Genomic DNA, 14,905 nt, shown 5'->3' with positions numbered 1-14,905 from the left:
CTTTGTCCCCATCCACACACTTAAAAACAAATCTGTCCTGGGAGGCCACTGGTCTCTTCAGTTCCTCCTTTATTACTTTTTCCCCAGCACGTGATTCTTTGTCTAAAGTATATCTCTTGGAGCATCTTGGGCCATTGTACTTTTTGATATCTACACAGCAGTCACAAACTGGTAGTCCATGGGTCCAAAAAGAGCAACCCAGTCTAAAGATGACAATGACATGGTGGAGTTCAGCTAAAACGTATGTGCCTGGTTCCCCTTGAGTTAGTCCCTTCTGGTCACTTTAGGCCTCACTTGTACATGCCCACTCCTGGGCATGTTTGAGTTTACTGTCCAGTTATAGGTTCAGAGTCAACTTTACCATCTTCCCATGGGAGTTTCTCCTAGTGTCCTTGAAGTTCCAAATATTCTAGCCTATGACTCAATAATTATTAGTCCTCTGGCCAACATCATTTTTTTTTCCTTTTTGGGGTGGGCATTGTATTATTACCTTTCTCACGGATTAAAAGTATTCTTTTGGGCTCTTTTTTCACAGTGCCTTCTAAGTAGTTGGTCATGTCAAGATGAAGCTGAAAATCTCCTTCCCACCTGCCGCTGTCAGAAACAAATTGAAGTGGATGATGAAGGCAAGCTTTATATTTTCTACAACAAGGGTGTGGCCACAGAAATAGCTGCTAATGTTCTGGATGAAGGGTGGAGGTCTGTGTGGTTTCAGTGAGTGGCAGACAAGGTTTTCCTGGGAAGCAAGGTGTCTTGACCTACAGCAAAGTACACCTGCTGTTGAGTGACAGGCACTCTTGCTGTGTATTCTGAGCCCAGCTGATTCAAGGCTTTCTCAAAAGCACTGATGAAAGGAGCAGACTTGGCAAGGTCTGGTCTGAGCCTGGGGCCAGGGCCTTGAAGGTGTTAAGGTTTTGGTTCCTGGAAACTTGGCTCTTCCCCTGAAGAGACTGGATTTATGAGTGTCAAGGCCATTGTGTGCTCAGTCTCTGACAGTCTTGAGATATTCTGTGTTCCTCTTACACAACTTTGATTAGTTTTCTACTGACGTTGTCCCTTTTCTCCCCTAAAAACTGCATATAAGATGCTATACTTATTAATAGGTTTGCTTGGCATAGCCATAGCTGTGCAAGACCTCCTAATCCCAGTTTTTCTCTCTTCTTTACCTTTTCATCTCGTGGCCACCACCCCCTTAGGATTCTGTCACTGGAGAATGACCTGCTGATCCAGGTCAGTTAGAGACCAATAAGAACTAGAGAGAAGAAGCACAAGTCTGTTTGCAGATGCAGGAGGCCAGTCTGTGTGTTCTCAACCTGGTTGTCATAATAAAGGGAAAGAAGAAGAGTCCTGGACTGACAGCACTATGCCTCAGGGATGGGGGCCAAAAGACCAAGAAGAATCCAGAAGCTTTCCAATCTCTCTAAAGGAGACGATGTCTACCAACATGTCATCAGAAAGCCCTTAAACAAAGAAGTTAAGAATCCCAGGCCCACAGCACCCAAGATTCAGAATCCTGTTACACCACATGTTCTGCAACACAAAGGTCAATCTATTGCTCTAAAGAAACAATGCATTAAAGAAACTACAAGAAGGAATCTGCAGAATATGCTAAAGTTTTGGTCAAGATAAGGAAAGAAGCCAAAGAAAAATGCCAGAAGAGATTAGCAAGGCTGTCCTCACTGAGATCTTCTATTTCTGAGTCCTGTTAAAAATAAGTGTTTGAGAGAAACAGATAATTTATCAGGCCTTGAATCTCAATAAAACAAAATAAAAAGCTTTTGAGCTAGTGAGATGGCTCTGCAGGTTGTTGTATGACTCTATTCCTGGGGAGATCTGAACAAATGTATACTCACTTAAGTTGGGAAACCCATAAGAGACCAAAGTATAGACACTACCAAAGTCCAGTTGGTGAACCAACAAGTTTATTGGGGTTACTTATGGAGTATGGGTGAGGGGCTCCTTATAGGAGCAGAAATGGCTCAAAGACAGTTGCATCCTCAAAGCCCTCACCATCATGGTGACAGTTAATGAAAGCTTGGAAACCTGTACAGCCGGCAGGCAACTCAATGGGTTGGAGAGTGTCTCTTTCTCACCTATCAGGTGGTAGGAGCCTCTTCCATGTAGCTCAGCTAATCTCTGCTTCTTGTAGGTGGCTAGCTAGCTAAGCTTGTTTAAGAGTGTCTGTTTATAATCTTTGTGTTCTTGGGGCTGGGGTGGGCATTCAGGTGTATCCCATCAGTTTTGGGGACTTCCTGAAGATGCTGAGTTGTTTCCTTTCTGGCTTAAGGAGCATTCCTGCAGGATGAAATGCTTCACCTCCCTTTAGGGCATCATATATATTAATAATGATCTCCCCTCCAAGATGCATGGTTTTATCATGGAGAAAATTGCTAGACAACAGAGGTGAAGGCACCGATCAATGAGCCTTATGACCTCAGTTAGATCCCTAGGCCCCACATGGTTGGAGAGAGCCAACTCCCACAAGTTGTCTTCTGACCTTCACACATGTACCATTGCATGTGGGTGTCTCCCAAAAAGTAGATACATATGAAATAATCTTAAAATATTTTTCCACTATAGCTATTAAGTTGTTTGTGTGAGGGAGTGCTCCCCTTGTTCAGTATTTGTCATTCAATTACTTCCAAACTGCAAAAGATAAGTAGTTTCATTTAATTGTCAATTTTCTTTTATAGCTGTTGTTTTTACTACTATAATAAAGGCCTAAAAATGCCTGATTGAAATGGGAATTAAAAATCCATTATATTTATAGATTGATTTTGAGAAAATCATAAGAACTCAGTATGTTCAGATTGTTTTGTGAATTTTATTTTTTGGAAGTTTTGTGTATTGAACATATTGTATATTTTTATAATTGTGTATCATTAGTACAAATGCAGATACACACATTTTAGAAAACTATAAAATAGAATAGAAAAATCTGTGAAAATATATCCTACCATTCACATTATCCCATAAACATCAATGTGAATTACTCTTTAGATCCTTTATAATTTTTGTGGCAAAACAAATTCATATTGAATACATTGTTCTCTTTGTTAATATTCTTAAATTTTCAATTTTTCATCTTCCCTCCCATTTGCTCTCCAAGTTTTTGACAGATCTTTTGTTACAGAATTATGCCCAACTACACCCTGTGTCTACTTGTTATTCCCTTAGACTCTTTCCACAGCTCTGCTCCTTGGGACAAGCAATCCTTCACTGGCTCTTTCTCTTTGGCTTGCTGCTTCCTTGTTATCCCATCTGTTAGCTGCTTCTCTAGCCCAGGTACATCCAAAAAACCAGAGTCAGACTGAACAAAAACAAAACAGGTCACCGTCTCGAGGGCAATTATTTTACCATGTAGTCTGGTAATTCACAGAATTATCTGAGAATTCATGTTATTGCCTTCCCATCTATTGTGCTTAGGTGAAACAATATACTAAGAATAACTACTGGATTTGCATAAATATGAATTTGATCCATTAATTTTACAAAAAGAAAAAAACTCCTCTTGTGATTGTGCTGTGTGGTGCATTACTCAAAACTGTAGTCCCTGCCAGGGTCTGGGATTCTCCCAATGCTACTTACTAACTCCTTCCTGAACCAATAATTTCATCAGGTCTGTGCTTTACTGCTTTAAATGTTCCCCTATTTATTTGCAAGAACTTTTCTCTACAGAATTTGTACTTGCTAGCTAGCGTTATTTATCCTTAAACTTATTTCATTTTCCTCCTTTCTAGTTTTCTTCAAAGCAAGAGTTGGGTGATGTGTTATCTCCAATCAGTACCCGTGAGTTTTCTGAATGACAGTTTTTGTATCTTTATGATGCACAAACTTTCAGTTTTAGCATATTTGATTTCACTATAATATCATTGTAAACATTTCTTTATTTGCATATTTGTATTTTAATATACATAAGCAAAGTACTAGATGCTTATACCACAAAGGATCCTGTTTATGATCAGAATAGATTCCAAATGATTGATCTTAACTCTATTTTCTTAGAAAGCCAAAGTATAGTTATAAATATGGATAGTATTATTGACACTCAAAGCCTGACATTAGAGAGATGTTTCAGTGGTTAAGAGCTCTTGCTGCCCTTCTGGAGGACAAAGGTTTCGTTCCTAGCACCCACATCATGGCTCATAATTACCTGTCACCCCAGTTCCATGGAATTTGAAGCTCTGTTCTGTACTCTTCAGGACCGAGCAAACTGAATGAACATACATATCCATAGGGAAAACACTCATATATGTAAAATACAATTAATTAACTAATTAATTAAATAACATGATAAACAAGAAAAGAAACCCAAGGTCAACAAAGTGAATGAGGTTTTGTATTAAGTCTCTGTGGGATGAAAGATTATATATGTAAAGTTATTAAAATAGATGTTTGTATGCAAAAATCATTCTTCAATAAGATCATAGTCTATAGATTAAAAATAAGTAAAATAAAATGACAACCACATTATCGTTCCATGGAAGAGGGCCTAAGAGATTAAGGCCATTCTTAGTTTTAAAAAATATCTTATCATGAAAAAGTTCAATCAGATAGAAAAGTATACGGAACGCCATAGTCCTACAGAAAACTCAATATCTATGTATCACTTGACTTCTAGAATTATCAATAGACACCAGTGAGTGTCCTTTTATCTATACCCCTATATACTTCTGTCTGGAACCAGTATAACTTGAAGATGTTGATCATTATGTACTTGATTTTTTTTTATTTTCAAGCTATGACTTTGCTATCTAGTCCACTCTGGTTTATCACCATGCTTATGAAATGATAACCATGGTACAGATGATGGTCCCTAATAATGGTACAGACAATGATCCCTAACAATGGTACAGATGATGGTCCCTAACAATGGTACAGACAATGGTCCCTAACAATGGTACAGATAATGGTCCTGACATTGCTACAGACAATGGTCCCTAACAATGATACAAACAATGGTCCATAACAATGATACCGACTGTACCATTGTTTCTTCATTTCATATCCAGAACATTTCTAAAAAGACTATTGTATTTTCATTAGTTGAGCACACAATGTTAGAATCACATGGAAAAGATCAAAGAAGCTGGTGTGGTGGATTGCGCCTCCAATCACAGCTGTAAACGAGGCAGGAGAGAGAATACCCAAGCCGAGGCCTTTGAGTATCAAAATAATTTGGTGATGTTTTGAATCTCAAAATAATTGTCTTTTAAAAAGAAAGAAAGGAGGGATAGGGGTGTACTCTTTGCCTAGTGTGTGGCAGAATTTATTTCCCTGTATAACTAACAAGATGTACAATAAACACCAGGTTGTATCTTTTATTTACAAGTTCTGGAGCTAACAGGATGTACCCACAGATTACTCTCCAATAGTAACTAGTTTCTGCAGAATCTTGAATTCATGAGTTTCAGTGTATTTCACATATTTAAGTCCCAGCCCCCTCCTCTCCACATCAAATTCTCTATCTTCAGAATGATTTCCATGAATCTGTGACATGAACGCAAGGCCTTTGGGAACCTCATGACTTCCCAGTGTTAAGGGATGTCTCATCTTACACAATTCCTTCTTCAAACCTAGAAGCAGCCATCCCCACGCTTTTCTTATCTCTATGGAAACTGAGAGCCTACACGACATAGAAAATTGATTCTGAGAAGTGCAGTTGTTACTAAGATAAACATGACCGTGTAGTTTTTAGGCTAAGTTTTGAGGGAAGAATTTAGAAGAATCTGGAATGGGCTGCACAAGTCCTAAAACGCTGTCAGTAGAGTTTAATGGGTGTTCTGAAACAAAAAGCTGATAGAAATGCAGATAGTAAACACGGCGCTAGTAAGGTTTCAGAAGGAATAAGGGATTTTGGAAACGGATTCATTTTCTCAAAGAATCTGGCCACATTTTTCTCAAGTTCTTAATATTAGGATGAGGCTAAATTCAAAAGCAATGGAATAATTTATTCATTTATTTTAAGACAGTGTAGCATCATTGTAGCTAAGTGTGTTTGACTTGCTTTATAATGAGAACTCAAGGAGGGGATTAGTAAAATGAAGTGCAAAGCAAGCAGTCCAGGAGTAAGGACATTTAAAACTACAGACAAAAGAGGTTCAAAGAGACTGAAACTTTTAAAGAGATAATCACTCTGAGAAACAATATGCATTGCTGTCCACAATAGGAAGGCAAGGATCCACACACCGAGGAGTTCATGGTATTAAACTGAAAACTTATTTGGGAGACTTGCATTCAGAAACCCACTACAGGGTTGACATGCTCAAACATGGTCACCTAGAGAAGTGTTTTCCACTGTTCAGCCACACAGCAGTTGGAGCCTTTTGAAGCTGTAGTCCAGGGGCCCCAGCTACACCTCAAGCTTGTAGCAGCATCTGGCAGCATCTGAACCATGTCAGGTTTTCATGCATGCAGAATGAAGGTGTAACAGTGTCTAAAGGGTTCTGCAGAAGCCCATGAGTCCAGGTAGCATGCTTGGAAGTCCTAAACAAGGTGTGTATAAAGCTATGGCAGTTACGCCTAGGATGCGAGGGAGAAGGGTCTCACTGTGCAGCCCTGACTGGCCTTGAGCTTGCTGTGTAGACTCAGCTGGCCTTGAATTCACAGAAACCTGACTGCCTTTGCCTTCCTAATGTTGGGATTCAAGGAATACACCAGCATGCTGGCCATGTTGAGTTTTTGTATGTCCTTTCTTTGCTGTGCCCCATTCCTCCTTTGGGGGTGGGGATGCTTACTCTGTACTATTGGATATTGGAATGGGGGTATAATGGTATAATGTGTGTTTTGATCACCTGAGGGCTCACAACTAAGAGTTTCCCTTGAGTCTCAGGAGAGCCTGAACTTTGGAGAAGTGTTGGGAACGTTAAGACTACAGGCACTCTCAGTGTTGGAGTGAATATGTTTTATATACTGAAATGGCCATGTTTATGGAGGATAGGAGTAGAATGCTGTCTCACGGTGAAATGCCCCCTTCAGGCTCATGTGTTTGAACACTTGGTCCACAGATGGTGATGCTGTTTTAGGAGATTATGGAGCTTTGGGGACTTGTAGCTTGGCTGACAGAGGCAGGTTGCTAGCAATGTTCGTTTGAATACCACGCCTGCTTCAGGTTAGGTCTGGTTTTCTCTTCTTGTCTGACATGATGTAGCCAGCCACTTCACTCCTCTATTAATAGACTAATAACTCTTCAAACTGCAAGCCACAATAAATCTTTCTTCCTGTTTCCTTAGATAGTTTGTCCCAGTGATAAGAAAAGTGACTAGCTCAGGGGCCTGTGGTGAACAAGGGAGAGTGAGGGTCCAAATGCCCCTGGGCTGCAGTGTGGAGTGCAGAAGACAAACACATCCCACCCCAGAGACTTCCAGTGTTTTCTGAGAGTGGACATGGAGATGTCCATGTGGCCTTCACGGGACTCTTAGCGCACTAATAAGGTGCCACAGAGTTGCAACTCTTTCAACATTTTGTGGAGCTCTGTGGTTGTTCATATTTACAGCACTTGAGTCTTAGGTGGCTAGTGCATCCCCCAAGGCTTGGGTCGTGGATCCCTGACTAATGGCTTCAAGGGAATCAAGGAAGGGCAGGAGAACAGACACACATAAAGGAAACCTTGGATCAGGTGGGGTGTGCTCACTCTGATGGAGGGCACCTACTGCTGTCGGAGACCAGGAGCATCAGTGTGCTTATTAGGTACAGCCCAGGGGGAGATGCGGTCTCTTCACAGGTGAGCAGTTTCAGGCCATAATCATTTGCAGGGAAGAAGCTGCAGTTACACATACTGGTCACTCACTTGGACTCGGTTGCTGAGGAAACCTTTGCCACCCTTCTTGAGCCTCACCTGATAAGGATTTGTCTCCCTCGTGAGCTGAGGCATTGGCGTCCTCTGCATTGCTGTGTCCCTGTTAGCAGTGCACATTCATCCAGGACACCACCCACTCAGGGCTTCCTCTGCTCTGCTGCAGGCTTTGCAGCTGATGTACCTGCACAGTCCAGCATATGTAGCTGGCTCTTTGGAGAAAATCTGTATCCTCCTGGTCTTGAAGTTTGATAGGTGAACATGTCTGTCAGACAATCTTTTAAAATAACATTGCTTAAGTAAATCGTATCGCTACATTTTTTTTTTAGTTCAAATGACAGTCTAATAATTTTTGGTGTTATGATGCCTTCTGTATTACTTGCAAATATGTCTTTGTATATCTAATACTTTTAAGAATTTGTCTTTTCAGTTGTCATTTGTCTTCTGTATGTTACTAACCATGGTAGCTCTTATGCCCTCCTCCCCCAATTTATAGGCTTACTTTTATCATTAAATTTATTCTTCCTAGTGGCATTAATCCCTGCTCCCCCAACTCTTCTTTATTTTACCTTATCTGTCTCTACCTTTCTTCATTCTCTCTTAAAATATATAGCATAAAGCTCATAATAAAGCATTTTCACTGCCTAGTTTTCTAACTTTCCGAGTTTCCCCATGCTTTTTAAAATTAAAATTTAGTCAATTTATTATTTACTATTTTGAGACACACAGTTGCTTTATTCCATTACTAATAAACCTCCAGCTTTCTGTGACTCTTCTGCTATTTTGCTAAGTTTTTCCTAAGTACTTTGCTAACTTATTTGTTATTTTATTATGTATTGGGGGGGGGACACTGTGGTGTGTATGTGCGTGTCAGAGGACAGCTTTGTACAGTTGGTGGCTTCTTCCACCTTCACATGGATTCCAGGAATCAAGCTCAAGTCTTCAGACTAACACACCAAACTCTTTCCCTGATGAGCCATTTGTGCCGCCCAGAAGTTCTGTTTTTATGAGCATAGTGTTTTTCAAATAAACCTCCCCAAATTGCTGCTTAGCGAAAATGGCAGTGGACGCTCTAGGAAAATAATACATAACACAGTCTATGGTCCAATAGGACAGGGAAACGTGCAAAAGGTGTTGAGAGACCGTGTAAATGTAAAACCACCTGGTTCCTGAGGCCCAGGCCAACAAGCAACCCATTTAACTGCATTTAATTGGTCTCCATATTTTTTTTAACACAGACTTCTTTTTATAATCTACCCAGTGACCCTGCTGTGGAGTAGGAGCTGTGGCGATCTACTTTAGGAAATGCATACCAAACAAACAATTGGTGACACAGTACATTCCCCTCATCCGGCCACTGGCTACCATTACCTACTGTCAGTGTGTATTCAACAACATTTCCCAACTCCTCTCCCAAGCTGGTCTCTTCTTCCATATGCTTCGTCTGTTAACTGGGATTTACTGCTGCTCATGACCTGGTGTCACGGTGTAATTCTATCACCATGATACCGTGCCAGCTGAGACGTTTTACTAGCAAATTATTAAATTGAGCTATTGGATGAGAAACAGATACTGACAGCTATAGCTTGGATTCGTATACACGTTCAGGTTTGCATGGCTAGGAAAAGAATAGCTAATGGGTAAGAGAGAGGCACATATGATCTGAAGTCTACATGAAGATGTGCTAAACATGACCAGTGAAGACATAGAGACTGACTTCTAAGGGAGGGACATGTTCGCATTAATCTGGCACATTTATTCCAATGAGTTCAAAGGACTTCAAAGGCTCCATGACAAAAGTATTTTATTAGAGCCAAAGAGTCGCACATGGGGCTTTGAAACAACCATTGATGGTTTGATGGTTTACTAGTTTTCAAAGAAATAGAAGACAATAAAACTTGTGAAATGAAACCCATTAAGGACAACTTCGAGGAGGGCAGGGCTCCAGGCTCAGTGCTGCTCCTTGAATCCATTTCACGTCTCTGTCTCTGCCCCTCCCTCATTCTCTATTCCCACACCCCTCACCCCCCATCCCCCTACTCTCCCACCCCTACACCTTGGTCACTGCAGCTTTGCAGACTGAGACCAAAGAAGTGGCTAGTCATCTGATGATGCTCATGCCCTATGGCCTCAGAGAGTCTCCAGACATGAGCATGCATTTTGTGATGTTGCTTCAAACATCACAGCGAACACTCCTCTTGTGTGTACCTCTAGACGGGGGCTTGAGAATGCTGCCTTGCCCTCCTTTAGACGCTTGTGAAATGATTTAACTAGGTGTTACCAACAATTTTAAAGGAGGGTGCTAGATTGGTTTAAAATATGAAAATATCAAGCATAATTTAGGGCAATGGCTCTTTCATGAAATTGTGTTTTATATTATTTCAAAATATGTAAGAATACACGTGTTGCTTGTCCAGCAAAAGGCACTTCCCATAGGAGGCTGTTTAAAGACAGTTTGAAATGTGCTTGTTGCTCTTTTTGGTTGATTTGATGTCCCTTAGCCCCAGAAGCATTTCCATTGCAATAATGAACGAATAGTGACAATTCAAACAAAACAGTGAATAACATTGCTTTGAGTCTAAGCTTGGAAGCAAGTAAACTAGGCTTTCATCTCTGAATGCACAGCTAAGTTTTCAGAAGTTAAATGCGGAGGGCAGTTGTTGGGGAAGCTGCAGGGAATGCAGCCTCCCTGATGCTCACCATGAGGTATTAGTGGCACCCTCCAAATCATTATGACAATCAAAATACACCTGTTTACCAGCAACTTCTAATGTCACATTCAGTGGCTGGAATCACCTATACTGAACAACAGTGGTATAGCAGAAAGACATTAGCAATCCAATCAAAGACCAACACCAAAAATGCTGCCAAGATATGTATACAGTGGGCAGGACCTGGGAGAAGAGTAGGGACCATCTTCTGTGTCTAGAAGGAACCTTCTTCTTTGGTGTTTCTTAGATGATTGTGATGCGGGTCACGGGTGACATTAGCCACACAGGATTGTTCCCAAAGCTATATTCAACACTTCCCAATGCCTTCCAGTATTCAGAGCATTCTCTGTCTCAAGCAGGATGCAGACAGAGAGAGAAAAGATGCCGGACGTTCTTAACTTGAAGGAAGCTGTCTTTTTATTTCCTTGTTCAATTCATACACTGGGACAGATGAACTTCTTACCAGAAGGCTTGGCCTAGATCTCTCGCCTGCAAACTGGAAGCATCACCTCAGCTCTGCCCCCCCTCACCTTTGCAAACATAACTCCCATTTGAACTGATATCTACAAAAGGAGAAAAAGTGGAATTAAATCCTTGAGGGACCCCACTTCTTGTTTTTGTTTGTTTGTTTGTTTTGTTTTGTTTTTCGAGACAGGGTTTCTCTGTGCAGCTTTGGAGCCTATCCTGGCACTCGCTCTGGAGATCAGGCTGGCCTCGAACTCACAGAGATCCGCTTGCCTCTGCCTCTCGAGTGCTGGGATTAAAGGCGTGCGCCACCAACGCCCGGTGAGGGACCCCATTTCTGATATGACACTTTAAAGGTCATTTCTCCCTGGCACATTTACTGTGGCATCAATAGGCCGGCGATAGGAGAAAAACATCTGTGGAAGACTTGCTGAAGTGTCATTCACTGTGTTCTCTGTTTAGGTTCATTAGTACAGCCAGGAAGTTCATACTGGCCTGTACTGTACTGTAAGTTTCCCTTTTCCTGGAGGTGTGTCATAGCACAGAAAGCTAACCTACTGATCCCAGGTGAGATATGCTTTAGTTGAAGCCATTTTATCATTGAACAAGATAACTCCTGCAGGTATCTCACCATTTAAACATAATGAGCCAGATGATAACTCTGTTTGCATGCAGCCTTTGCTGCCTGTGAGTTCTGGATCCCATTCTGCCTTGGGTCACAGTGATGAACAGCCTGTCCCCAGCTTTGGCCCTGTGCCTGGCCTAATGAAGGCCTGCTGAATTACGGGCTAGATGAATGAATGATTCCAAGACTCGATATGAATGCAAAATCTCTGTTAATTTATTCTGTAGTTTCAACACATCTTCTTATCCAGATCCCTGCCCTTTGCCATATCTCTGTAGGAAGCTCCACCGAGACCAGGGCACGATGCCCTCAAGCCAAGAGGAACTTGGAAGTAAGCCTGCAACACAAATGATGGAATCTTGTTTTCTCTTTACAGTTGATCATAGTGCACACTATTCAAGAGCTCCATCTGTGTTTTCCTCCCACACATCTGTGCCCACCCATAATTACAGAATTAAAATACTGAGACATATAAACACCATTTTCTATCCTTCTACCTGAGAGGCCTCTGGCTCATAAAAAACCGACCAGCATAATTTCAAATATTCCCTAAACTGTGAAGTCCAGCTATTTACTGAGTGTCTAGTACATGCTGGACACAAGTCTATATGTTGAGAATATGAATGAGTATGAATAGGACTTAGCTCCTAAAAGCTGACAACTTACAGAAAATAACAACACATAAAATGTGCTATAGTCTCAGAACAGAAGTTAGGCACATTAAGAGATAGTCCTGGCAGAGGACTATCTTGGTCCTGTGTATTGCTGTAACAAAATACTCGAGACTGTATAATATATTAAGAAAAGGAACATATTTCTCACAGTTCTGAGGACTGGAAAGGCCAAGGTTAGGGTGTTAGAATGTGGTGTCTGGTAGGGAGGCACAAGGCAGCGAAATGAGCTCTTCCCTCAGGCTGTTTTTGAAGTGCATCATCTAAGTGCCTCAAAGAAAGAGCCCACCTTCCAAAGACCCATCTCTTGATACAATCACATTGGCAACCTTGAATTCTGGAGAGAGCATTAAAACCGCAGAGAAAGTACCAGTGCCCTCAGCCCCAGTACTCACACATGAAGGGACAATGGGCCTGTATTTGTGATCCAGAACATTCAATGATGATGATGGCTAGTGGAAACAATGGCAGGTGGGGCTGTACACCAATCTCTCTATCTTTGTATTCAGTGAATGTTTAAGGAGTTGTCCTGGTTCAAAAAATCCTCTTCCCCTCACAAAAGCAACCACGGCCAGGTGGCTTGTGACCAGTTGGTCTTGTCATTGTTGTAGTCCCTTCAGGTATGGATTGTAGGACTCTTTCCCCAAAGCTTTAATCCTTCATAAGGATTATGGTGAAAACCATATGTTGGTGAAAACACAAAGTCATTATCAATCAATGTTTCTCAGATTCTTCGTTTTCCTTTAATACCCCCAGCAAACATTAACTCTGCATTTTTGCTATGTAGCCCAGTTTGGGCTGGATCTCACTATGTAGCCCAGGCTGCCCTTAAACTCCACAGCCTTGTCCTTCTGTTCTCACCTGCTGGGATTTCCGGCATGCACCACACCCAACAGACTGGAGTTTTGGCAATCTCAGTGTTGCTCATTTGCCACCCTTTTTATTTTTTTCTAACTGTTCTCTTTAAAAGTTCTTTTTTTTTTTTTTTTTTTTGCTCATGGGATGGCTCCTCTGGGCTTCAAATTGAGAATATGTGAGCTCAGCCCCTAGTTTCCCAGTTTCATGAGATGGAAAATACCAGTAAGATGCTGAGAATTCTCTCTGAATTCTTTTTCTTTCCTCACTTTCTGTGGCTTTTAGATTTCCCCTCTCCCACTTTGGTAACCCAGAATTGCCCTACTCTGCAGCTCTCTTCTCATCCCTCTCTCCCCCACCCTCTCTCCTGGTGCAGGCAGAGGCAGCAGGGGGCAAAGCTGGGTTTCAGAGTGGTTAAGTTGTAACTCAAGCTAAGACAACTGCTTATGGGGCCACTGTCATAGCCACATACAAGCAAGTGACTAGCTGTGGCTTTGGGTTGTAGAGTTCAAAACAGCCTGGGTTCCAAGTGAACAAAAGAAACTTGAAGTTGCCTAGCAACTGCTCCCTCTCTGGTCCTCTAGGCCCATGGCTTAGTGTTGTGCAATGTTCCAGATCCCATGTGGTCTAACTTACAATTTTATACAACACACTGTGCTATATAAAAGGATCTTTTCAACATTTTTGGTAAACCACTTAGATGCGCTCTTGGCTGAGTGATTTTCAAGGTTTGACTGTTGTCTTCTGAGGCATGTTACATAACTCCTCTTAGCAGTGTTCCCTGTGTGCTTGTGGCTGCAGAAATCTGTAGGTACTGAGCTTGTGGTCCCTTGTCTCCCTGCTTGACTAGCCCACCTCCCATCCCAGATGGTTTGATCTACATCCCCCTGTTTCACAAAGGAACCGAGCAAGTATCCTGGGGCAAGGTTACCTGTTGGCAGCTGGGCATCGCTGCCACTCAATTCTAGGGCTTGTACATGAGTAGATTCTACATGTTTTGCAGTCTTCTCTTCCGTAGTGGCCCAGGTGCAGGATGCTTCCACGTCGGGAGATGTGGAAGGTGGGTAAGGGTAGCCATTACTCCTAGCACACTCTGGAGAACTGCCCACACATCTGTTCTAGGCTGAAATCATTGACTTCTTAGATACCTGGTCTGCTGCAAAAAAAGGTCACAGAGGGCAGAGACCATGGCTTAGATAACAGACAGTTATTCTGCTAGTTAGGGAGAGAGGGAAGTCCAATGTCAGTTGTTTACAGATCTTTAGAAGGATTCACTTTGTTTGTGATTATGTGTGTGTAGTGGGGTGGGAGCGGTTGGATCCTAAATGCTCTCTGACATGAGTGCTGGGACCTGAGCTCAGGCCCTCTTCAAGAATAGCACATGCCCTTCACGAATGAGCCTTTCCCCAGCCCCTTGCTTGCAGATTTGATTCCAAGGATTTCCAGGCCTGCAGATGGCCAACTCCTTTCTGTATCCTCACATGGAAGGGAGGGCACAATGGCGTGTTTTCCTGTGCCCCATCATGGTGCATTCCATGATCATCACAGTGTATCTTACCATTAGGGTGGAGTTGGCATCTCATCACCTCCAAAGGGCTCCACCCCCAAATACCATCTTCTCGGAGTTAGGTCTTCTGCGTATGAACTTGATGAAGATACAACCAGTTTAACTCAGAGGAGAGGTTGCTTCACACTCGCAGTATGAGTGCGGTCCTGAGTCCCTTCCTGAGACCCAATACCAACATTACACAAGGTGCTTTCTGTATCCCCTATCCCTGCTCCA

At 42.0% G+C, this 14,905-nt stretch overlaps 1 pseudogene; it reads left to right on the top strand.

Moving 5' to 3' along the window:
- Positions 1–563: 563 nt before the first annotated feature.
- LOC118239195 lies at positions 564–1,709 on the top strand (annotated as a pseudogene).
- Positions 1,710–14,905: the final 13,196 nt, after the last annotated feature.

This window comes from Cricetulus griseus, chromosome 7, assembly GCF_003668045.3.
Source record: "Cricetulus griseus strain 17A/GY chromosome 7, alternate assembly CriGri-PICRH-1.0, whole genome shotgun sequence".
NCBI lineage: Eukaryota > Metazoa > Chordata > Mammalia > Rodentia > Cricetidae > Cricetulus > Cricetulus griseus.
The sequence above is the reverse complement of the archived record's forward strand: the minus strand, read 5'-3'. Positions and strand labels throughout refer to the sequence as shown.